The sequence below is a fragment of the Pan troglodytes genome, chromosome 2 (genome assembly GCF_028858775.2).
Source record: "Pan troglodytes isolate AG18354 chromosome 2, NHGRI_mPanTro3-v2.0_pri, whole genome shotgun sequence".
Taxonomy (NCBI): domain Eukaryota; kingdom Metazoa; phylum Chordata; class Mammalia; order Primates; family Hominidae; genus Pan; species Pan troglodytes.
Window position 1 is genome coordinate 183,486,835 of NC_086015.1, and position 24,559 is coordinate 183,511,393.

The 24,559-nt window shown below is 38.9% G+C and overlaps 1 long non-coding RNA gene and 1 pseudogene across 3 annotated transcripts in view; one reads left to right on the top strand and one right to left on the bottom strand.

Moving 5' to 3' along the window:
- The window catches only part of LOC107970850 (uncharacterized), a 293,982-nt gene that overhangs the window by 5,216 nt on the left and 264,207 nt on the right, over nt 1-24,559 (bottom strand). The window lies entirely within an intron of this gene.
- On the top strand, nt 1,379-12,767 carry LOC100614957 (ralA-binding protein 1-like; annotated as a pseudogene).

Sequence of the window (24,559 nt, forward strand, 5' to 3'; positions counted from 1 at the left end):
TCTCTCCTTCCTTATGAGACAAATTAGATGATCAGGTATGGACTGAAGATGTCTGATTTCTCCCTGATGCCAGTTGAGAGGTGGCATTGATAGACTAAATGGCTACAGAGAATCTCTCATTCTCAAACATATTGAGTTCAAACGAAACATTCTTTAAAGAAACAAATCAATCTGAGTTTATGCAGACCCAAGGGTCCTAGCATCTGCAAAAGCACCTTGCCCACGTTAATCTCCAATTGGTTACAAACAATAAAAAAGCAAGTAAACTTTCTGAGGAAAAAAAATAAGCTATTCAATACTCCCTTTCAAAGTACACAGATAGGATGTGAAGACAATTCTTGCAAAGTACAAAAAACACTAACCATGAAGGAAAAAAATTGATTGGACTACATTAAAATTAAGTTTCTGTTGATCAAATGACACCATGAAGGGAGTTAAGAAACAAATCACATACAAGAAAAATATATTTGCAAAATATGCAAAGCACTAGTATCCAGAATATATAAAACACCTTCAATAAATCAATCAGTAAAAGATTAATGCAATAAAAAAGTGGGTTCAAGACTAAAACAGCCTCTTTCTAAAAAGAATATCCAAAGAATCAATAAACATATAAAAAGATGTTCAACTTAGTCATATGAGGAATACAAATTAGAACCAAACAAGATATACACCTTATAGAATGTCTAAAATGAAAATGAAAAATGTATTGGTGTGGATCTAGAGGAGATATATACGCTTTGATAAGAATCAAAATTGTAAAAACACTCTGGAATGCTATTTGGTAGTACCTATTAAGGTTAAATATAAGCATGCTGAATGATCTAGCATTTCCACTTCTAGAAATGCATCCCACAGAAATGCACACATATGCACGCCAAAAACCATGTGTTAAGAATATCTGTAGTCATATTATTTATGATAGCCCCAAACATCCCCAAAGTCTATGAAAAATAAAGTGAACTTATAAATTGTGGTATATTTACAACAACATGAATAAATTGAACTAATATTGCCAGGTACAAAACAATAATACTAAAATAACCCAAAATGAGAGAAGGTAATCTATGATGGTGGAAATTAGATAATGATTACCTGTGGGAAGAAGAAAGATCAAACTGACTGGGAGGTGGGGGATAGATATGAATGAGGCTTCTGGGGTGCTGGTAATATTTTATTTTGAGACTTGGGTGGTGATTACAGGGGGTACTTATTCTGTGATAACTCGTCTAGCTATATACTTCTTTGTATTTTTTTTGTATCTGTGTTGCACATCAGTAGAAACATTTATTTTTAATAAGTGCATGGAAGTAATTTGACCTCGGTTGTTATTTAAATAATTCCACACAATTCTGCCATTCAAGGCTCACTTGCCAATATGGTTGTGTTTGCAGTGCTGACAGAACTACAGAAAAAGAGAAGGTCCCTAGAGTTTGACCTGAGGCCACTTGGGACTGTTTGGCCTGCAGAGGGAAGGTAATGGTTAGCTATCAGATTAACGTCTATATTTTAAACCTTAACATATAAATTATGCAATATGGCTTAATGGCTTTCCTAAATCAAATGGCATGCAATGGCTTGAAAAAGATATGGATGTTGAATCTGTGTAAAATGCAAATTGCTTGACAGTGTTAAAATACATACAATTTTGCTGTGGCATGAAAAATGTCACCATTTCCCAGAACTAAATAGATGAAAGATGTATGTGATATCAGAGAAATAATTGGGCCCTGGTGGGACTGAGCTATGGACAAGGCAATCAGCCTGCTTCTTAAAATAATTTTCACGTCTCCAAGGTAACATCACATAATCAGTGTTGGTTTTTCCATAGCATGTTTAGCATAGCAAAAGTATAAACAGATTGTTCTGGTTTAAGATGAGACATTTAAAAATCTTAAATTGCTGTCTACTTCTTTAGCTACAAAATCAGAAATTATTAGAATAAAAAGACTGACTTCAGTGGCACATTACCGTTTGGGTCAAGTCATACTGCTCAGCATGAAACACAAAGTTCTGCACCATCTGGTTCTTGCAAACTTCTCCATCATCCCACCTTCCTCTCTTCCCACTTGATCCTCTCCTAACCCATTTTATAGCCTAGCAGTTGCTAACTACTTTTAGTTCCTGCATATTTGCTCCTCCAAACTTCTAGGCTTTGTGCATGCTCTTAACTTTCTGGACTGAAAAGCCCTTCCCTAATTATCTCCCTGGAAAATTCCCATTCATCCTTCAAAAACCACTTCAGTCTCAAAGATTAATCACACTTTATTATAACTGCAAACTATTTCTATGTTTTCATTACTGATCTTATGACACTATATTTCCCCTCTCTCCTTTGATATGTAGAATTCCTCGAAGATAGGGATAATATTTGATGAATTTCTATATACCTTGTTCCAATGTCTGGAGCATAGAAAATGCTCAAGAAACAGGAAATGGAAAAATTTGCTCTACCACAAGCAATTTGCCAAATAAGAAATTCAAGTGGCCACCAAGAACATTTAAAATTCTCCAATCTCATTATTATTTAAAAAACTGAAAGCTGAAATAATAATGTACATTATTTTGTTCCTTAAAGTTCCTTTAAAAGTTTAAATTTTTTTAAAATTATAATTCACAGGCTAATGCACTCAGTGGATATTTGTTATCAAGTGCTTCTTTAACGTGTATTAATTTTGACCTATTATGTATGATTAGGTGTCTATTTTCAGGAAACAGTCCAATAATATGGGTCTATATTCAAGCATCAAGATATATTTATAGTGTTATTTATAATAAAGCAAATGAAACTTAGGCAATGGGCCCAATGGTAAGAAGATATTTACATAATGATGCTACTTCTTTACAATGGAACATTGTGCTTTGCAGAGTGTTTAATGACATGGGAAAATGCTTATAATATACAATTACCCTAAAAGGTAGGATACCAAATACATATTATATACAGCATTAATTCAATTCCATAAAGAAAACTGCCTATTAAAAGGAAAATATACCAAAAATATAGCAGTGGTGGCTCTAGGGAATAAATATTTTTTCTGTTTCCTAGAGAAAGAGAGAAATTCTGTAATAGTCTAGTTATCAGGAGAAAAACTGATCTCCCTGTACCCTCAATTGTGCTTTCTTGTATGTAAGTCAAGAACAAAAAAACTCTTTTTTATTCAAGTAAACTCTAGATAGGACATGGCTGATTATAAATAATTTTGAAATTTAAAAAAAAATTTAACTAGTTTTATATTACTCTCCAGTGACTAGATAACTAAAATTTGTTGCTAAAAGGTGAAGCATTTCCAACAGAAGGGAAGAAAGGGAATCCTCAAATGTTTCTTGCGAATTGGAACTAGGCAGCGGGCCAAACCCTCTCACATATTTCCATAGTTAACCATCACGGCAATACTACAGAGAAGATATTATTATCCACAATTTGGTGGCTTGTCCAAAGTCACTCTAGTGTGTGACAGGGTTGGATTTTGGTCCCGAAACTATCTGCCAAAGAAATTCACATTTTTTATATTTGTGATTACCTCTTTAAGCAAAATAACAGTTCTGCACAGCCTGCTTTAATGAAGAGATAAAAATTGTTTGTATTGATTTATGCAATTTGCTTAAAGTTTTTAATTAAATAAATTAAGTTGGCTCTTAGAATCGTAATTTACACAAACAGCAAGAAACAAACACCTTGAAAGCAGTGTTATAGGTGTTAGGAGTTTTCATCCTGATCCCAGCACCAGGTCAGAAGCAACTGTAGGAGCTCAGTAAGAGCTTGCTGAATTGAATTAATTAGATTCTTCAGCAGGAACTTAAATCTTTCCAAGACCAAGTTATCCCAAATTTCAAATTAGGTCAAACTAAATAAATGAGGTTTCACTGTGTTTCCTCACGTACACTTTTGTATGCACTTTTCCTAACCTTGAGAGTTAGTAGGTTTTACTGTCAGAAGACATGTCTCCCTTAAGATTTCAGTGCAGTGATTAAAACCCCTCTTTTTCTATTTTTCTATTTAAAACCCCTCTATTTCTATTTTTCTGTATTTTTCATAGATCTTTTTCTAGATCTATGAAAAATACATCTTATTTTAGCAGCAAAGATTAAGGGCTATTGCCTTCTGTCTCTTCTAGAAACACTTCATTGATTTTGTAGCCATTACCACAAACGTTATCTTGTCGGGGCCCCCCAGAACTGAGGAAGATTTCAAAGAAACAATTCTAGATAAATGTGAGCTTTGAGTAATTGCCTCTTTGAGTCAGTTTTGGGTTCTGTGCTGCTTTTGATGAAGATTATTAAAATTAAAGCATTGCTGAAGATAAGATTTGGTGGCCAAGTTCTCTTCAGAATCATTAGTTACTTCATTTCTCTAGGAAAACAAAGCTTTAAGGAATATTTCTAAATGGGAAAGGGGAAATGGCATGTTTTGAGCTTCCACTCTGAACTGGGCACTGTGCATACATTATTGCATCTGGAATTACAAAAACCCCTATGAGGTAGACACCCCTTTTCTCACATTGCAGATAAAGAAATAGATTCTAAATGTTAAAACAATCACTCAAGGATTCACAGCTGATAAAAGGTTGAACAGGGTTTCTGAGAGGTTTCTTTGTTCTTAGATACCTTCTCTGCCTCTCCCTGCCCTGCTCTCCATTGTAGGAACTATAATTCCCAGGTTCCTTTGTGGGTTCCAAGGGGTAGGAGGGTTGGGACCTAGAGGAGACTGGAGGCAAGAAGACAAGATAAGCTATTCCTCCCACTTTTTGCTTTGCCTGGGCTAACCTTTCCAGAAGCAGCTCCAGCTGCTTCCTGGCTCCAGGTCTACTTGGTCTAGCTATAGTTCTAGCTCCCATTAGATGGTCTCAGCTTCAGGGCTCTGATAATCCACCTCCTTCTTGCCGCATATGCCTAGAACTTATCATAGCTCCTTGTTCTTGATAATCTCTGAATTGCCCATACCTGCCTTCTTTTCCATCAGCTCCCTCAGCCCTTTCATCAATGGTGTAAACAATTTTCTGCATTACAATAATTTAGAATTAAAAATAGGTAAGAAAAAAGAAAACACCTTGACTGGTTTCTCTGTTCTGACTGATCCTGACTGATAAAGATTCAGATACAAGTCTGTTTGATTCTCATGCCTAGCCCTTTCTATTGGTTCATGATAGCACACTGCCAAAAAAATGGTGATAGGTTTTTTAAAGCATGAATGTGTACTCACACTTTAACATATGACAGGAATTTCTGTCTCTGACTCCATTTCATGTGTCCCCTAACCACATGGTGTCTTGTCACTTGATGCATTTCTTTTCTTCTTCTTTTTTTTTTTGAACTGGAAACTATTATTAATACAGCTATGTTCAAAACATGTTTGTGTATAAGTTAGTTCCTGTGGCGTGGGCTAAATTTTGGCAGAGAAGCATAGCAGTCCAAAATGTATGCCACAAAATCATGGATTTTAGTGTTTTATTAAGATTCATTTCCCTTTGGCCACCAGTCCTATAATTTGTCATACTGTCAGCTGCTGAACCTGAAGCTTTTGCTACATATTGTGAAAAGGAAGAAGACTCAACATTCATAATTGTCTGACCCACACGCAGTCTAAAACTATTTTCTCCAAGCTATAGAAAACTTTCAGGTATGTAAAGCTGCTCCAGTTTCCTGAAACAGATGGGATATTATAACCAACTTGTTAAATAAGCTGGACTCATGGGGGTACCAGTAAAAACCAACCTTATTTTTCCCCCTTTTCCTTCAAAATCACTCACCAGTCTGATTGTTCCCCACTCTTAGGACAATACGTCCTGCAAGTCCCATAGCTTTTTTAGTCACTCTTCTATGATAGAAAGATGCTTCCTTTACTTTTGTACTAAAAAGCCCAATCTGCTCCGCTCTCATCATCACAAAATGCTTCCATTCATTAACTTAACAAATATTTACGGAACACCTATTTACCTGTCAGTATTCTATGTTCTGGTGTTGCAGTAGTAAATAAATCAGACATAAAACCTTACTTTCATGGAGTTCAAAGTCTGGTGGGGAAATGGCAAATCTGACAAGTAAGCAAAATAGATAGAATATTAGTGATGTGATAAGTGCTCAGGGGACTGAATTTTAGATAGCTTGAGGAGGAAAGACCTCATTGAGAAGGGGACCTTTCAAAGTTTCCAATACTTCACTCTCAGTTGATGACCTTGCTTTCTATTTTCCTGAGAAAATTGAAGCAGCCAGAAGATAACTTCCACAAGCTTCTACCACTACGTCTACCTATCAACATCTGTGCCACATACTCTGCCTTCTCTCCTGTGAATTTCGAAGAAATCTCCATGCTCTTAGATAAATCCAACCCCTCCACTTGCGTGCCAGATCCAATCACCTCTTGGTTACTCAAAAGGATTACTTCAGTCACTATTCTCTTTCTTTCCTGTGTCATCAATTTTCTCTTGCTCAGTGGCATGTAAACATCTCTTATCTTAAAAATCCTCCTAGAGTTCACTTCTATCTCCAGCATCTACCCTATTTTTCTTTTTTCTTTTTGTTTTTGAGACAGAGTCTCACTCTGTCACCCAGCCTGGAGTGCAGTGGCATGATCTCAGCTCACTGCAACCTCCACCTCCCAGGTTCAAGTGATTCTCCTGCCTCAGCCTCCTGAGTAGCTGGGACTACAGGTACATGTCACCACTTCTGGCTAATTTTTGTAATTTTAGTAGAGAAGGGGTTTCACCATATTGGTCAGGCTGGTCTCGAACTCCTAACTGTAGATGATCCACCTGCCTCGGCCTCCCAGACTGCTGGGATTACAGGCATGAGCCACTGCGCCCGGCCTTCTCTGTTTCTTTTAGAGAAAACTCCCCTCCTTGCCTATATTCTCTGCCCTCAACTACTCTCCTCTGCTTCTCTTTACAGCCCAATCATACCTGGGTTTTGTGACCACCACTTTACAGAAATGGAAAGGTCACCAACAACCTTCATGTTGTTAAGTATAGTGGTTAGTTTTCCATCCTCATCTTACTTCCCCTTCACCACTGTGTCATAGAGGCCATCAGTCAGCCTCCTTGGTGCTCTCCTCACTTGGCTTCCAGGACCCCATTCTAGTCCGGGTTTTTCTCCATCTCTCTGCAAGCTCCTTCTCAGTCTCCTCTGTTGTTTTTTGCCTCATCTTTCCATCCTCTAAACATTGGAAGGCCCCCGGTCTCAGTCTTTGAATCTCTCCTTTTTTTCCTTTCTATTTTTTCCTTGTGATCTCATCCAACCTCATGGGTTTTGATACCACTAATACTCTAAAGACTATTCTAAAGACTTCCAAATATATACTGCCAGCCTTAAATTACATTCATGAACCACCACCTACTCAGTATTTCCACCCAGATATCTCTAACATAACATGTCAATATCAGAGGTCCCTCACCTCTCGCAAAATGTTCCTGTTAAAGTTTTCTTCCCTCCAACTACAGGCCTTTTCCAAGACTGAGCTGGGCAAGGAGGAGTGGGAAGGTGGCAGAAAAAATCTTCCTCAACCATCATGTACAACATTTGGTACAACATTTTATGATGCATTTTCAAAAAGAAAATCATCAGAGGGTAGAAGATGATAAACAGAGAAACCAGTCAAGAAGTTATTTCAATAACTATGTGAAGAACTAAGGAATATGGGTAGGATAGAAAAAAGTGAACAGGATGGTGAAGGTTTCAGGCAGTAAATTCTCTGGGACTTGGTGATTAATTGGATGTAAGAATGAAGGAGCGGGAAATGTCACGATGATTTCATGTCTGACTTAGAAGTCTGGGTAGATATTGGTGACATTGAGATAAGGGGCATATGGAAAGTATACAATTTTGGAGAAAGGGGAATAAGAGATTCAACTTCAGTCATACTAAAAGCTCATGCCTACCAGATATTAAGTAGAAACTGGATAAAGTGTCTATATAATTTAAGTACAGATGATTTTTTAAATGTGAAATGGAGTATATGAGAATATGCTCATATACTCTAGAGTACTCTTATATACACATAGAGTATGTGAGAAAATTAGTGTGTACACTAATATGGCCAAAGGCCTGAATTTTGCATTGAACCAAACTAAAGGACCAACAAACACAGAGTGCCTTTGTTTTCCACTCCCGATGGAAGACACACCCTTGACACAAAACAACACATGCCATTCGTAAAACGTTGTCTTTATGGGACTGGGGGAAAAGGAAGTGGGCTGGTTTGTACAATATTCTGTTGTGAAAATGATGTATGGTGGTCTACCCACGGTTATAACTATTGAACACCAATACAAAGTTTCATGCCCCTCTATAATTCAAACCTTTGCATAAACCTGACACCTTCTCTTTGTAAATTCCACCCACTGCAACCTCATCTCCCCCAACTGACTCCCGACGATAACAGTATGTATTTAGGGCAACATGTCTTCAAGACAACAGAAGTTTTGGGGGTTTTAGGGCCAGTGAAACCACAGGGAGGCTGAGCTGGAGACAGTTTTGCATCATGAATCATTACCAAAATTGTGAGCTGAATTCTGATTGCAAAACCTTTATTACTGTGATGTTACAATAATCCAAAAGAACACAGCTGGATTTTCAGATGACAGGTGGAGCATACAATTTCTGGCTGAAGACAACTCAATTTTGCAGTTATAAATTGTGTAAATTTGATGTGGACATCACCGAAAGGGGATATGTGTGGAACCCCACAAGGTTATTATTACAGTGACTCTTTCTGGCAGTAGACTCACTTTTGATTAGAATTTAGGAACATATGGAAACCCTCTATAGGGGGTCATCCCCAAAAAGAAACTTTCTGAAATTTAATTAGCTTAAATTTACCGAAAGCTTGGGTTTTAATTTTACGGTAAACAACAGCAGCATCAAAACTCTCTATAATTTGGCTGCAGCCTCCATTTCCGATCTTAGCTTTGTACTTTCCTTCCTCAAATTCACACTTCAACCAAAGTGTTCTATCTACTGCCCTCTGACCCTGGAGGGCATTTTTCTCCCCTGCTTTGTCTTTTCTCCCCTCCTGTGTCTTTTGAAATCCAGCTCAATGTCCAGATTCTTCCATAAAACCCTTCTTGACCCCTATATCTTAAAGTGATTTTTACCTCTTCTGAATTTCTACAGCAAATAGCACAAATATGGGAAAGCTTTTTAAACTTGAAGTTTTTTAAACATTAAGCAAATATTTGAAATATTATGACAATATCTCATAATTGGATTGGAAAGTGTTTTCGGTTGATGAACTTTTATTCACCCTACATTTTTGGGTCTATCAAGACTACCCTCAGCTTTCATGATGTGCTGGAAGAACTCACAGAACCCAGAAAAGTGTTATAGTCATGGTTGTGGCTTTCTGAAGTGAAAAGATACAAACCAGCAAAAGCAAAAGACACATAGGGCAGAGTCCAGGAGAAACCAGGTATGAGAGTCTATTTATTCTCTACCAGTGGAGTAGTACAGACAGTACTTAATTCTCCCAGCAACAATGTATGACAACCTATGCAATATATTGCCAAACAGAGAAGCTCACTAGAGCCTTAGTAGCTGTATTAGGGTTCTCTAGAGGGACAGAACTAATGGGAGATTATATATATATGAGTTTGTTAAGTATTAACTCACACAATCACAAGGTCTCACAATAGGCCTTCTACAGGCTGAGGAGCAAGGAGAGCCAGTTCAAGTTCCAAAACTGAAGAACTTGGAGTCTGATGTTTGAGGGCAGGAAGCATCCAGCATAGGAGAAAGATGTAGGTTGGGAGGCTAGGCCAGTCTTTCTTTTCACATTTTTCTGCCTGCTTATATATATATATATATTTTTTTTTTCTTTCTTTCTTTTTTTTTGAGACAGAGAGTCTCGCTCTGTTGCCCAAGCTGGACTGTGGACTGCAGTGGCGTGATGTCGGCTCACTGCAACCTCTGCCTCCCGGGTTCAAGCAATTCTCCCTCCTCAGCCTCCCGAGTAGCTGGGACTACAGGAGTGTACTGCCGTGCCCAGCTAATTTTTGTATTTTCAGTAGACACGGGCTTTCACTATGTTGGCCAGGATGGTCTTGATCTCCTGACCTCGTGGGTGCCTGCCTCTGCCTCCCAAAGTGGTGGGATTACAGGTGTGAGCCACCGTGCCTGGCCTCTGCCTGCTTATATTCTAGCCTCACGGGCAGCTGATTAGATTGTGCCCACACAGATTAAAGGTGGGTCTGCCTTTCCCAGCCCACTGACTCAAATGTTAAGCTCCTTAGGCAACACCCTCACAGACAAACCCAGGATCAATACTTTGTATCCTTCAGTGGGATCAAGTTGACACTCAGTATTCACCATCACAATATCAAAGGGATTTTTTGGTGTGGTCAGTCACTGAGGTATGGAGTCCCTACATGCACCTACATGACTGAATAGCTAGAGTCAATCACGTAGGTGCTGCACTCCATACCCACCTGACTCACCCTAGGTATTCGGTCTCCAACTTTCTCCCCACTTCCAGAGGTCAAACTGATACAGTGGGCCCCAGGGTCAAAGGAGGAAAAAAAAAAAAAAAAAGCCCGTTCCATCCCAATCATTGTAAGCAGGTGGAGGCTGGGCGGGGTGGGAATGGGGTGCTGGAGGCCGGCCTGGGGCACAGCGCAGGAGGCAGCTACGGTGGCTGCAGCAGCAGCAGCCTGAGTGCCAGGAGGCAGCAGCTGTGGCAGCGGGGCAGTCGGTTGCATGGTGGCAGGCACAGGTGTAATGGATAGGTAACAGAGAAGACCTCCTCCCTTCCTAGTCAGGGCATTAGCAAGACTGAATGCTTCCTGCCCCCACCAGCAGCGCCAGTGAACACCGCAGGATGGAGCATGGCAGCGGGCTTACCCAGGCCCCCAGCTCTGAAGAGATCAGTCCTACTAAGTTTCCTGGACTGTACCGCACTGTCCAGCCCTCACGTCCCCATGGCATCCTCCATAAGCCTCCTGATATAGTGCCTGATGATGAGAAAGACCATGGGAAGAAAAAAGGAAAATTTAAGAAAAAGGAAAAGAGGACTGAAGGCTATGCACCCTTTCAGGAAGATAGCTCTGGAGATGAGGCAGAAAGTCCTTCCAAAATGAAGAGGCTTAAGGGAATCCATGTTTTCAAGAAGCCCAGCTTTTCTAAAAAGAAAGAGAAGGATTTTAAAATAAAACAGAAACCCAAAGAAGAAAAGCATATAGAAGAAAAGCACAAAGAAGAAAAACATAAAGAGAAGAAGTCAAAAGACTTGACAGCAGCTGATGTTGTTAAACAGTGGAAGGAAAAGAAGAAAAAGAAAAACCAATTCAGGAGCCAGAGGTGCCTCAGATTGATGTTCCAAATCTCAAACCCATTTTTGGAATTCCTTTGGCTGATGCAGTAGAGAGGACCATGATGTATGATGGCATTCGGCTGCCGGCCATTTTCCGTGAATGTATAGATCACTTAGAGAAGTATGGCATGATGCGAAGGATCTACAGAGTATCAGGAATTAAATCAAAGGTGGATGAGCTAAAAGCAGCCTATGACCGGAAGGAGTCTACCAACTTGGAAGAATATGAGCCTAACACTGTAGCCAGTTTGCTGAAGCAGTATTTGTGAGACCTTCCAGAGAATTTGGTTACCAAAGAGCTTATGCCGAGATTTGAAGAAGCTTGTGGGAGGACCACGGAGACTGAGAAAGTGCAGGAATTCCAGCGTTTACTCAAAGAACTGCCAGAATGTAACTATCTTCTGATTTCTTGGCTCATTGTGCACATGGACCATGACATTGCAAATGAACTGGAAACAAAAATGAATAAACAGAACATTTCTATAGTGCTCAACCCAACTGTGCAGATCAGCAATTGAGTCCTGTATGTGTTTTTCACACATGCGCAAGAACTCTCTGGAAATGTGGTACTAAAGCAAGTGACGAAACCTCTGCGATGGTCTAACATGGCCACGATGCCCATGCTGCCAGAGACCCAGGCAAGGTATCAAGGAGGAGATCAGGAGACAGGGTTTTCTTTTGAATTGTTTACATCGATATCTGCAGTGTGGGATAAAGGATTTATCTAAAGAAGAAAGATTATGGAAAGTCCAAAGAATTTTGACAGCCCTCAAAAGAAAACTGAGAGACGCTTAAAGACAGGAGTGTGAAACCAAGATTGCACAAAAGATAGCCAGTCTTTTAAAAGAGGATGTTTCCAAAGAAGAGATGAATGAAAATGAAGAAGTTATAAATATTCTCCTTGCTTGGGAGAATGAGATCCTGACTGAATAGGAGGAGCTCCTGACCATGGAGCAGTTTCTACGCCAGCAGATTTCCTCAGAAAAAGAAGAGATGGGATGCCTCAGAGCCGAGATTGCTGAAATTCAGAGTCACCAGCAGCACGGCCGAAGTGAGACTGAGGAGTACTCCTCTGAGAGCGAGAGTGAGGATGAGGAGCTGCAGATTATTCTGGAATATTTACAGAGACAGCACGAAGAGCTGGAAATAAAGAACAATCATTTGAATCAAGCAGTTCAAGAGGAGCGCGAGGTCATCATCGAGCTGCGCGTACAGTTCCGGCTGCTCCAGATGCAGGGACCCAAGGCTGAGCAGCAGGTGCAGGAGGACCAGGAGCCTGAGTGGCGCGGTGGTGCCGTCCAGTCGCCCAGAGACTGTGTCCTCAGGCCAAAAGAAGCTAAAGAGCAGCCAAAGGCAGGCAAAGAGCCGGTGAAGCCATCACCCAGCAGGGACAGGAAGGAGACGTCCATCTGAGCAGCCCACGCGGCCGTCTGGAGTCCAGGAGACTGAAAGGACCTGTGCATCTTACTGTAACCAGGGGGCCAGGCCGGCTTTCTTGCTGTACATTCTGTAAAGGTGTCTTCTCTTCTCAGACTCTTCCTCTGTCACATGTCTGACTCCTTTGCGTCAGGCTCAGGTTCCATAAGAGAACGAAGCAGTGGATGCATTGTGGGCTTTAGGGACAGATGAGTTTTCCAGATAGTGTCACCTTATTTAAAGATTAATTTTCTTTGTTAACTTAAAATAACTATTTTAACCCTCGAGTGGCTTCTTTTTAAACCATAAATCGTCTTGCTTTGCTTTTTTTATCACAGCAGAATCAGGATCTCTTTCTCATTCAAGGGGGGAACCACACCAGGTCAGCGCTGCACCTGCTGTGGCCGCTGTGAGCTGCACCCTCTGGGATCTCTGGTACCTTCACACTTGCTTGTGCCTTCCACACCTTCTTGGTGCAGATCCCTGTGGGGGAGCTGCCTCATGTTCTCTGGCCAGAGTGGCGCCTGGTGTGTGTTCCCTGGCCCACCCTCCTAACTCTCTCCTCCTGCAGTTCTAAACCACAGTTGATAAGCCCGAGTCACCAGGATGGCCTAGTCTGGCCACAGAGAGAGGCTGCCTGTGGAGCCTGCCCACCTGCCCCAGGCAGTGCAGGCCAGCGGGGAGGAGGCCGCCTGTTCCCACCGGTTCCTCACTGCGGGGACCAGCAAAGGCCTTCTCACTGGGTTGGCAGAGGTAGTCACCTTGGCCTGGTGCATCCACAGAGGATGTTGCTCAAACTAGAAATCTTTTAAACAACTGGCCTTCCTTAAAAACAGAATGACTCCGATTGCTTGCTTGGGCTAGAATGTACACGTGTCCTTGCCTGAATAAGCCATATATATGCTTTTAAACAAAAGTTTGAAATTACCCATATTGTCTCAGTGAATCTGCTGGTGGACTCCCAATTGACAAGACTGAGCAATAAAAAAAATTTTCTTTCCTTTGAGTGATAGCTGTGATTCACCCCACCCCACTTTCTTGTTTCTGGTCCATCTGATGAGATGGATGCTTTGAGGCTTCTGAGAGGCCAGACCCTGGAGGCAACATGCTGCAGTCACACCCTGTTGAGTGAAGAGCACTGCAAGACAGGCCAGGCTCATGGCTTGGAAGACAAACCCCACACACACTTAAGAGGACGAAAACAAACGCTATAGGAAGGCTCTCTCCTCCTCCTCTTTGGTAGTATTTATTTTCAGCACCTGTTTGATGTAGTTTTTAAACCTCTACGTATTGTACTGTTGTGACTCATTGGCCATTGTTTGATTTTTTTACGAAAAAAAGCTTTGTTATAGAAATCAGCATACCATTTTTTTTTAAATCTGGAGAGAAGATATTCTGGTGACTGAAAGTATGGTCAGGTGTCAGATATAAATGTGCAAATGCCTTCTTGCTGCCCTGTCAGTCTCAGTACATTCACTTTATAGCTGCTGGCAATATTGAAGGTTCCTATTTTGTTTGTATAAACTCTAATTTCTATCAAGGTGTCATGGATTTTTAAAATTAGTATTTCATTACAAATGTCTCAGCATTGGTTAATTTTTGGCAGGACCATTATTGATCAAGCAAATAAATTCAACAGCCATTTGGGAAAAAGAAAAAGAAAAAAAAAAACAGATATTCATCACAAATCTCATTGTTAGCATAAACTCTCTGGTGTGGTTCAAGGTCTCCTGTATATAAAGACACTCTTATCAGGCAAGATAGTCTAAAGCCTCAGAGTTTATCTTCCAGGAACCAGTTGAGGGATAGTGTTTTCTTTAAAACGTGAAGGGTTGGAGTACCACAAGCCTGCTGAGTTAACCCCTTTAATGCCTCCATTGTGTCATGATATTTAACTGTCCAACCATATTTTATGATCCTTGGGTATCAGTGTAGAGCATGGCTGACAGTGATTTTTTATTTTTATTTTTAGTTATTATGCAATATATATTTGAGTTATTTTTTATTTTTAGTTATTTTTAGTTATGCAATATATATTTGAGTTATTTGCATTATTATGTGTCTTCTATTCATCATACGTCATATACTAAATATATTGTTCAGCTTTTGTTACAGTTTTTCTCTGCAGAGTAACATAAAGAATATCAATTCTTGGCCAAATTCTCATCTGTGTTACAGTGACATATTTTCATAGATATTTCATCTAAGATTGTGCAGCTAGAGCTATAGAGTGACATTTTTGAAGAGAAAGTGGGGATATGAAATATGTACAATGCCCATTTGCACTGTGAAACTAGAAAAAATAAATTTGAAACCTCAGCTGTTTCTATGAGGCCTGATGAGTCCCCCAACTATTTTGAATAAATTAACTTATTAGGTTGAATGTTGCATATGTTTTATTTGTGTCAAGTGGAAATGTGTAAAACAAAAAACTCACTCCCATTATAAGCAGCCAATTAATATTTTTAAAGTAAGAAGAAACCCAGAATGAGCAGTTTTGTAGATATAAATATACAATACACCTTGACTATCAAACCAGTATCAAAGCTGAAGAGCATCTGGAGTGAAGAGCAGACTAGTGTCATGATACAAGCATGGGACTCGGTGTCAGGACTCCTGCTATGGCAGGGACGATGTTGTGTGTTCACATCTGTAGGAAGACCACATTTCCCCTGCTGTCCTGATAGTTAAGAATTTTTTTTTTTTTTTTGAGATGGAGTCTCACTCTGTCGTCCAGGCTGGAGTGCAATGGTGCAATCTTGGCTCATAGCAACCTCCATCTCCCAGGTTCAAGCAATTCTCATGCCTCAGCCTCCCAAAGTAGCTGGGATTACAGGTGTGTGCCACCATGCCCACTAATTTTTGTAGAGACAGGGTTTCACCATGTTGGCCAGGCTGATCTTGAACTCCTGACCTCAGGTGATCCACCCACCTCAGCCTCCCAAAGTGCTGGGATTACAGGTGTGAGCCACTGTGCCCACCCAAGATCATTTGATTAATTCTTTCCAGTAGAATCTAATGCATCACTTCCATCTGAGGCAGTTTAAAGCAGGTGGAGAATAAATACCCATGTTACATAGGGTAGGACTGCCTGACCCCTACTAGACTTTATAAAGAAACAAACAAACCTTTGTTGTATTAAAGCCACCAAGATGTCAGGCTGTTTGTTACTGCAGCCTGGCTTATCCTAGCCTGGCTGTTGTACCTGGGTCATACCTCCAACTCTCCTGTTAGCGGTATAACCAAAGGCATGATACTTTGGCTTTTTAGCTTTTACTTTACTGAAATTAAAAATGCAGTTTAGGCTAGTAGCTCTCTGTACATTTCCTCTTAACTATAAACGCTCATGCAGTTGGTTAAAAGCAGGAGCCCTGTAGGTTTTTTTCCAGGATATGTCGTTTATTGTCTGTGATGTTAACCTCAATTTTCCTCATCTATAAAGTAAGGATATTAATACCCGATACAGAGCATCATTTTTAAAATTACACACAAATTACATTTTCATGGCATATTAAAAGAGTTCTAAAAGCGAAAAATAATTATATCCATGATAATAAGTATGCTGTTAAAAAAAAGTTCACAGATGAACCATAAATTTTGTTTTCTAAACATCCTTGACTCAACAATGGCATTGCTAATTGAAGTAAGTGCCTATTTACATCTCTCATTCTTAAACTTTTTCCTAACAAAGAAAAGGTAAAAAAGTTGGCCCTTACATTATGGTCCTGCAGTCTTGTTTGTGACAACAAAACATAATAAAACATAGTTCACCATAGTTCATGAAACTCTCAGAGCATGAAGCAAAAAGCAAAGAGTGCTCTGCGAAGGTGTTCCATAGTGTCAGCACTGACTTTGATGATAAAGAAAGAAAAAAAAAAAGTGTAATATTTCCCCAGAGTGCTATTCCCAACCGTGAGACAAAGTCATTTTGAATTTCCTTGAATCTGTATCTAAAAGTGCCTGTTTTCTATCTGAAGAGGATGCTTATTGTATCTTTGAGGCAAACAGATAAATATTTACATAAAAATTGTGTATTACAACTACTTTCAAAAACATTTGAATGATGAATAGATAGTGTGCAAGGTGATCTGTGGTCTACTGGGCATTGTTGCCAGCCCCTCTCCACATTACCTCTACATCACAGTAAAAAGTCAGAAAAGTCAGAACTGTGTTTCCCAGAATCCTGAACCATCTGAGTAAAATTCTGATGATGAGAAGCACTATGGTTTATTTGGAAGGTGAAAGGGAAGAAGCCAGTAGTCTCTAGTGGCAGCATGAGCAGATGCAGGAAGCTAGCAGAGGCCTCTGGACAAACTTCTGAGAATCATTCACTATGAGACCCCAGTGGACACACTTATTCATATCTATTTTTCAAACTGAAACTTGACGAATATAGGTGGTATTAGTAATATAGGGAAGTACCTAAGATTTTCCTAGTACTATTTACAACAGTAGATTAGGAATAAAAAAATTAAAACCTATTAAAAAATCAGCAAATTTTTTAATCGTTCTCTTAAAATGTATTTCAAATTGTACTCAAGAACTTTTATTACAATTTAATTCTCTTTCAATGATATATAACGTTCTTTATCTTTCTTTCTCTTTAAGCCTAGTGTTATTTTTGTACTATTATAAAATCTCATAAAATGAAACTGGAAATAATGAATACCCACCAATAGGAAATTTAAATTATCTTTTACAATTGTATTTGACCTGTCTTTACAGATTCTTAAAGGTCCTTTAGTAGAGATGGGATATCATAGAGACTAATTTTTCAAGTATTTTCCCAAGGTCCCTTAGATCTTCGAATTAAATCAAGAAACATGTATTGAGCACCTATATTATTTGTGTACTCTAGAAACTTAAAATGCAGTTGGCAAGACAAATACAATCAAAGAAATGTAGGAAACAATAACATAGATTTAACTAATACTGTAAGGCAACAGTAGACAAAGTGTTGCAAAGTAATGGATGATTCATTGCTCACATTATTTACCAAAAGACTCAGAGAAGCTGTATAATCCTCCCATGAACACTTCCCCAGCCTTAATATCATCAGCTCTAAATATCTGATGGCCTATTTTTTAAAATTCTGTTCAGTATTTTGGCACAGGATACCAAAGCCCATCATGCTGGAAGATGCAAAGCCAGGCAGGCTTATAGCATAATTGTTAGTTAATGACATAATCAATTTTTTCTTGCCTAGCTTTCCTCCCTTTCTGCACCCTTTTCATTAAGGTGAACTGCAGGATCTCCAGTTCTTATTTAGTTGTTAATTACAGGCAAAGAAAGGACAGGAAGGAAACCTCAATTATAAACATAGAAGGAAATTAATTTGATTACGTTAGTTGAGTGTCTTATAGTTCATGAGAAACCATGACTGAGGAGCCATTCTAAAAATTATCTTCAGCTGGTGTGAGATGTTACTAGGAAAGGTCTCCAGGCTTGACAATGAGCTATATATCAATGACAAATTAAGTCAAGATTGTTCAAGACCCAGAAACCACCTACCTGTTAATATCCTCTTTTGTAGTTAATTCCTCTTTTACCTTTCATGCTTCTATTTCGGACTTTGGTGGTGAGCCTTGACTTTATGGACAAAACTTCACCCATTAGTGGACTGCGGACACCACTCTCATTACATCGTAGGCTGAGAGACAGGGTCAAATTACAAGAGGAGGAAAATAAAGAAGGCTGCAAAACCTGCTCTGGTTACACCAGCTCACTTGACCTCCCTTTTTCCATATACTCAAGGCACTTTTTTATCTATTATCTATCATATATCTATTTATCTCTTTTAAACCTTAATGATATGAAGTATGTTTATAATTGAGTATAGGACAAGCATATAAGTCCCTTGAGATCTCCCCAGTTCTGTATTCCTTCCACTTGCTAGTTCTATTCTTAAGTTCCAAAATTAATCCAAATTTCAGGAAGGAGGGAATTTGACTCAATGCCAACCCTCTGGGGCTTGCTATCTGGGAAGTAAATAGTTACAATAGAAGATTTTCAAGTCATTCTCTCCCATCTACAGGACACCTCCAGGGGGAAAAGGAAAAAAGCTGACCTGGTCAAATAGCCATGTAAATAAGCTAAGGATAATACCTCATAGCAGACAAAATAATGAGTATTTGCTAACAGCAGTCCTCATCTGTAGCAGGATATACCTGATATAAGACTATTTACGGTAAGCATACCTGGAATCTATGGATTTACAGACATGGGATCCCAGAAAATGTCATATAAAGTATGTAACTGAGTATAAAGTAGAGATGTTTCATGATCCAAACAGCTGTTCCTCCATAAATTTCTTAATTGCATAACTCATTAGAGATCTTATATATTAATCTGGGCCCTGAGCGCATCCTGATGCAGCAAGAAAAGAACCTAGTAAGATTCACTGACTATTCCAGATTTCTCCTGCTTCACTATGACTCATGATAATTTGTATCCCTGAAATCATGAATAAAGCTTGTTCCTAGGCAAAATCTCAGATTCATGTGGGTCTTTATAACCCAATTCTTTGTATTATGTCACCATCCAATCATACTTATCACTTTTTTAACTGCAGTCTTGTTCCCTCCTTGAAGAAAAATCTTGTACTTAATTCTCAGGATTTAGTCCCTTCTCTATATTCCAGTTCTGCTAACTAGCTCTCCTGTTCTCTGTTGGCTGAAACTCTTAACGAACATGTTGAGGATCTCAGACTGTGTAGGACTAAGGCCTGCATTTTCCATGCCCATCTCTGCCAGGGACCTGAGTCTTGTCTTGAGGCCTAGTACAATGACTGTTGACTTTTGTGTCTGTGGAAAGATCTGACTGGCTTGAATTACAGGCTTGGCTCTAAACATAGCATCCATTCCCAGAGTTTGTAGGCTCTGCCCTCTCTTTTGTATCCCAAGTTTTACCCACATCAAATCCCTTATACATTGCATTCTCCAGAGGACTTTGGAGAACTGTGGTGCCATGTTCTGCTGTCTCCTCAACAGCTGTGGATGGCCTTCTCTCTATCTCACTGCTAAGAGTAATTTTAGGTTTGTCCTTTCTTATTCTGCCTCTGCCATGCCCTAATGTGGGACACAGACTGTATCTAATCATTAATTAATATCTCACCTCATTCATAAAACACAATACTCAATAATTGTCTGTGCACAGACAGCAGATAAAGAATCCATATAATGACTATAAATTACTTACTTATACTCTGTGTGCATCAGGCACAGTGTAAGAACATTGTTGTACACAATTTTAAATCTTCAACAAATATATTGAAAGTGCACCATCATTTTAGTAATGAAGAAAATGAGACTTACAAACATAGTTTGATTCAACTGCATATTGAGAACTCAACAGAAACAAGCAATGATCTGATTTAGGGCATAAAGAAAGATGCTGCAGTGCTCCTGGAGTCCAGCAGCAATAGAGAAAAGAAAAGCATATGACAGAAATCATGTCATATCAATTTTTTTCCTACTTCATCTAAATTCATTGTGAAGAGCTTCTCACCATTGTTCAAACTGCTTTGTTTTCTCTTCACTTTTTTGTAACACAACGAAAAAAATTAATTTAATCATTGGCTATATGGTTTTCATTTGGAAGGTACAAATTAGACGTCACATAGCTCAAGACCCACCTTAAGAAAATTATTTACATTTATTTACCCTGTAGTCCTTTCAGTAATGGGTTTTTGCACTTCTACGCATAACCTAATTCATAGGCTACTCAAGTGAGAAGTTTTATTTTTACACTTAGCCACTGAAGAGAGAGCAAACTTGACAGAACTATCTTTAAAAATGAAAATGAAAATGTACTGATCATTAGTCAAACAAAAACATGACCTTTTAAGCAGACAAATGTAGAAATACATCTACCCAAATCCTTCTGGGGCCTTGAGCAACCTCAAAAGATTACTTATGTCCCTAGACAACATATTTTTGCACCAGATCTTAATCCTCTGAATGATCTCTGTCTGTATGTCAGTGCCCAGGAAATACACAGTAGGTGCTTATTAAATGTTTCTTAAAAAATACTTTTCAACTAAATTTAAAACATATCTTTTGCCTACAGAAGAGGAAAGGAAAAGGGTGGAACAGTCAGAGCAGCAATAAAGGTAAGAAATGAACTCTTATAATTTCTCTTTTATTCTGAGTTCCTGTATCAACTATTAGGAACAATTCATTTGTTCAACAAACATTTTTTAATATCTGCTTATGTGTTCAGAGGGCAATAAGAGGTGACAAGACAGACACTGATCTCTGTGCTTTTGAAACTACTGCGTACTGGGGGAAACAGCAAACTCTGATGAAGATTGAGAAGGAAAAGTTCTTTTAATTGTGATGTTAGGGTGTTGATTTTAGATCTTTCCCACTTTCTGATGTGGGCTATAAATTTAAGGCTATAAATTTCCCTCTAAACACTGCTTTAGCTGTGTCCCACAGATTCTGGCACGTTGTGTCTTTGTTCTCATTGGTTTCAAAGAACTTATTTATTTCTGCCTTAATTTCAAGGATTATATATCACTCTACTATAAAGACACATGCACACACATGTTTATTGCAGCACTATTTACAATAGCAAAGACTTGGAACCAACCCAAATGCCTATCAATGATATACTGGATAAAGAAAATGTGGCACATATACACCATGGAATACTATGCAGCTATAAAAAAATGAGTTCATGTCCTTTGCAAGGACATGGATGAAGCTAGAAACCATCATTCACAGCAAACTAACACAGGAACAGAAAACCAAACACTGCATGTTCTCACTCATAGGTGGGAGTTGAAAAATGAGAACACACAGACACAGGAAGGGGAACATCACACACCAGGGCCTGCTGTAGAGTGGGAAGGTAAGGGGAGGGATAGCACTAGCATAAATACCTAATGCATGCAGGGCTTAGAACCCAGATGATGGGTTGATGGGTGCAGCAAACCACCAAGGCACATGTATACCTATGTAACAAACCTGCATGTTCTGCACATGTATCCAAGAACTTAAAATATAATAAAAAAAAAGAAAATAAAAAATAATTATAAAATTTAAAAAAAGAAAAGGAAAATTTCTGTATAGGAAAAGCAATGGGTGCTATGAGACCATCTAACAGATGGACCTAACCTAACATGGAGAGTTTGGGAAGTCAGCATTAGGATGTGACATTTAAGCTGAAAACAGTTAGATTTATCCAGACCTCAAAATTTGGTAGTGAGCCTGAATGAGGATTCAACAAACAAAATGCAATTAATCTGAGTAACTATCATGAATAGCAGTTTCACTATTTATTCTTAATCTAAAGAAAATGAAAATTGACACAACTATTGAACTCTTAATAAATTTGTTTCTTTAGAGGTATAGTACTTCCGAGAATTTTTTGCATATTGTAGAACTAAGTAACTAAGTAAACATACTGATATTCTTAAGAACCAAGTCTCTCACTGTAGAAGGATAAAACAAAGGGAATATACATAGTAAAGGAAGAATCCTGTGAAGTTTGGGTTGTAATGGGAAATCCTGATATAAATTTGTGTGTGTGTCCCAGCTTTCTTTATTTAAAGGAAGCAATAAAGACCATTAACCAGGAGCACTACTAGCGCCCAAATCTAACTACTACAACAAAAAGATCCAGAGCTCCCTGGAAAATCAAAAAGTGCTCATATGGGGACAAGACAAAGGGACCCAGCAGCCACCTTAAAGAGGCACCCCTGGTTACATCTGGGACAATATAAGCATCAAAATAAATAGACAATAACTCATTGAGTAATTTAAGAATCCATGACTACATACTGATTTTATACATTTGTATACACACAGATTATATATATATCAATAGATAGATAGATGATGATAGATAGATCTATAGATAGAAGGAAAAGCTGTGCCTTACAATAGAATGCCAGCAAATACATATAGAGGAAACTATGGAGTTAGAAAATAACTATTTCTACTTTCATAATATATGTAAAAAGTTGATTCAGGCAAAAATAATTACTGTCTGCTAAATGTAAAGCCCTTGAAGGTAAGGGCTTCTACAAACAACCCGCACAGGATCTTGCATCTGGTAAAACGTTAACATGTTTGTAGAATTTAAACATCTCTCAAAAGCCTCGGCAAGAATGCCTTTGATTTCCATGCACAGGAGAAGGAATGGGCCTATCTACCCATGCCATGCTCTGGTGCAGACCCAGTTGCCAAGTGCTGAGAATGACCATTTGTTCTTTTTCACAATATAGGCACAAAGCCTAGGGCCTGTGAGATTTTCAGGGGCTTACACAAACACTGGAGACATGAAAAACATGTGGAAATTGGCTTCAAAATAGGAAAAGCATCAAAGTCTAAATCAATAAATATTCAATTAAATATTTAAATAACGTATAACCTGTCAACCTCATTCTTAGTATCACAAACATTGTCTTTATACTTGAAAACAATTTTGAAGTTAGACTTTCTCATTTTGTAACTAGTGCAACCTCTTATTAGGTTTCTGTTTTTGTTTAACCTTTATTTTGAATTGAGAGGTACAAGTGCAGGTTTGTTACATAGGTAAAGTTGTGTCATGGGGGTTTGTTGTACAGATTATTTCATCACACAGGTATTAAGCCTAGTACCCATTAGGTTTTTTTCCCTGATCCTCTCCCTCCTCCCACCCTCCTCCCTCTGAAAGGCCCCAGTGTGTGTTGTTCCCCTCTGTGCATCATCATTTAGCTCCTGTTATTTAGCTCTCTCATTATAAGTGAGAACATGCTGCATTTGGTTTTCTGGTCCTGTGTTAGTTTGATAATGACCTCCAGCTCCACCTCGTATGTATAATCATTGTGAAGAAATAAAAACTGATCTTATTTATTTTTATTTTATTTTTTTGAGATAGGGTCTCTCTCTGTCACACAGGCTGGAGTGCAGTGGCCCAACCTTGGCTCACTGCAACCTCCATCTTCCTGGGCTCAAGGAATCCTCCTGCCTTAGCCTCCCTAGTAGCTGAGACTATAGGCACGGGCCACCATGCCTGGCTAATTTTTACATTTTTTTAGAGACAGAGTTTCACCATGTTGCCCAGGCTGGTCTTGAACTCCTGGGCTCAACTGACCCACCTGCCTTGGCCTCTTACAGTGCTGGGATTACAGGTGTGAGCCACTGTGCCCAGCCAAAACTGATTTTATTTAAATGAGTTACTTAAAACTCTTGACTGTCTTCTACCCCCTCCTTTGGGGTTTCCTGCTATACAATGATGGTATCAGTTAAGATATATGAGGTACCATGGATAAACATTTCATTTATGCACAGCCAAGTCATTAGAAAATACATGCCTAGCCAGCAAAAGTGTCCAAGCCCATAGGCCCCAGTTTAGCCCCTATATAATGTCCCAAATTCTTACTCTAATCCATTGCGGCCAAAACTCCTCCCCAAAGCCCAAGATCTTCCCGTCGGGTTGGGGCTGGGGAGTGGTTCATGTGTGATTCCACGTTTAATTACTAATTTATTTTCATAGGGTCATTTCTCTTTATAAAAGTGTTATGATATACAGTATAATTACTAAGTTAATCAGAAGGGGTATTGTGTAGCTTACTCTTAGATCTTCTCCTCCATTGGGTCAAAATCCAACTGTGTTCTTGGCTTACTCTTCTTTCAAAGGCAAGAACACTACATTTTCCATTTTTTTCTCCACATTTTGTATGGTGTTAACATGATATTTCCAACCTATACAATTTTTTCTTGTATTTACTAACAATGCATTTTATTTTGCCTAGCAAGCCTTGATATGCTTCTCTTCTTCAATGCAATACATTTATTTCTGATCAATTCTGCCATTCAATAGTAGTCAAATAATTTCAAAATCATATTTTAAACG